Below are 2720 nucleotides of genomic sequence, written 5' to 3' on the forward strand. Positions count from 1 at the left end.
GGGTTGCGATCCGTTGCTGGTCACGAAAAAAAGACAAAAAGGAAAAAAAAAAAAAAGAAATAGGAATATTATATTGATGTTTTTGCTTGTTTCTTATGTAGCATCTTTCCTTTTATAAGAAAATATAAATTTGGTTGTGTGCATTAGAAGAGTTCTGCTGGTTCGATTTGGAAAGAGGTAGAATATTTGAGAAGAGGTCTTCTCCAAAGGGAGAAGTATCCTTCTCAATATGGACTTAATGCTATGCACAAATTCTGCATCAGGAAAATAGTTGATTTTCTAAATAATGTCAATGTCAATTAGATAACTGCAAAACATACGTGTAAAGATAACCAGCCTTTATTTCTAGAAAGTCAATTGACAAAGACAAAATTTGGTTCATGCCATATATGGTAAACATGTGTGGTCATGGCCTGTTTGCTAAATATACTAAATCTCAGGATTCTTACTTATAACTTGGGAGTAATAGAATCTTGCATGGCAATATCAAAAATTTTTGATTATGTAAGTGAAGTGTTTTTACAATATACAGTAATATATCTATCTACCTATCTTAAGTTGAAATAATTTTCCTTCTTATTTAAGCACATGCATTTTTTACTGTACCACATTTTATTTCAAGGTTATTTACTGTGTGCAGTAGAACTAGCTTTAAAAATATTTATAATAAAATTTCTACATGGAGGTTAAGCTTGTTTTTTTTAAATGGGGTAACTTCTGTGGTGTTACTATTTCATTTTTATTCATAAAAAAAAGAAAGCATAAGATTGCATTCAAGGATCTATAGTAGGTAAAGATTTGGAAACATCTCTTTAACAAATTATATGACAGAAGAGAGTGGGTGATTGAAGATAATAACAGTTTATGTAGAGATCAAGGCTATAAAACTGTGAAATGAAATAGTGTGTCCCTACTTCATGGAGCCTGTCAGTTTCTCATGTGAAAAGCTCATGTATGCTTCATTAGAGTTCAGACTGCAGGAAGAAAAGATTAGGCTAAATTGCTAGCCCAGAGGACTTAAAGCAACACACCTCAGCAGCTCCACCTAGAACAGTCATATGTAAATGTGACATTAGTATCTAGCATACCAGCTGTGAGGTGCGATCACTTGGTTATTAATGACTTTGCACAGGGCATGTAACTTGTGCTCTGTACCAAATTCCAGAATCTCTTTCCTCTGTTTTAATGACTTTTAGTGCCTCTTCTCAGTATGTCCTAAAACTTTTTCCCTTCTCAGCTCTGAGCTGTCTTTTCACAGATAATATTAAAGTATGGAAACAAACACTATGAAAATGCATTTCATATTTAGAATTTGCTAAAATGTCATATAGAAGGCTTACAATTGTCTTTTCCCCACTGGAATTGCAATCTTCGAGGAGTTCTTCGGAAATATATGCACATTAGTCAAGCAAAATAATTTCTAATGGAAAGTTACTGAGTCAGATAGTGAAATAAAGATTTGGAAATCTTTTTATTTTTGTATTAAATGTTAAGATGTTTTTGCAAGTGGAAACTGATAAAGAGCATTTCTGTAAATTGCAAGTAACACCAGGAAAAGAGAGATCACTGTTTAATCATTTAGCACAAATTACACCTCAAAGGACAGAAAAGTGAAAAGTGGTAAAGAGAAAATGAACTCAGTTTTAAGAACTAAAGTTACTTTAATTTCATAACTAAAAATTTCATTTTAAAATTCTTTGGCATTGTTTAGAAAGGGACAATATTTAGGGTAAACACATTTTTGTCTTTTATCTTGCACATAGTTCTTGAGTAATGTCTCGATTTTCTAACTTGAGAAGATGAATTCATGTCTTTATTATTAATGCAATTACTTACTAATTTCAGGGTTGAAAATAAGAAATTGTTAATGGCAAACAAAAAAATGTTCCTTATAGTTAACTGACAATGAAAGAAAACAGTTGAATGGCTTGACATGCGAATTGACTCAATGCGCCTATAGATGGTGCTGTAGAGAAAATTAAGTTTACACCTTTATGTTCAGATACCACATTTCCACACTGGCACAAAAAGGAGATATTACTAAATTAAAATAACTTATAAGCTAGAAAAAGCCCTATGCTATTTATGTCATCTCTAGGTTTTACAGGGGAGGAACTGAGAGGAAATAACTCGGCCAGGACCATATAATAAAATTTGCTGGTCCAGATGTCAATGCTTTAAAATGGAGAAAAAGCAGCTGGCAAATTTTGAATGGAAAGACAAGTGTTAGCAAAAATAGCAACAAACAGACTGAGTTGGTGAGTTCCTGGTGTGAAATACTAGATTACAAACTATCATTAATAAAAGAGAAAGTTGGAAGTTGCTGAGATACAAAGAACCATTCTGTACAGGCACAAATGGATTTCTATGATGCCCTGAACAAGAATTGATTTTAAATAAGAACAAGAAAAATGAATAGTGTAGTATGTTCATTGGGATAATTATAATCTGCTTTCTTCTTCCCTGCTCCCTCCACCATCATCAAATGGCTTTTAGAAATGTTTTAAGAGAGACATATTGGTTGAGAGAATAATACATGCAACTAAGCAAACAATTCAATTATACCAATTTGCCTACTTACAAAATTACATTTTCTATTACATTACACAGTTTCCTGCTTCACATTTCTGTTAAATATGATCTATTTGATTGTTTTTTTATCAGTGTGGTGATTTATAATAAGTGCATGAGGTTATACTGAAGGACACATGTGTAGTAAC

This window comes from Galeopterus variegatus, unplaced genomic scaffold (genome assembly GCF_000696425.1).
Source record: "Galeopterus variegatus unplaced genomic scaffold, G_variegatus-3.0.2 Scaffold5800, whole genome shotgun sequence".
NCBI classification, from domain to species: domain Eukaryota; kingdom Metazoa; phylum Chordata; class Mammalia; order Dermoptera; family Cynocephalidae; genus Galeopterus; species Galeopterus variegatus.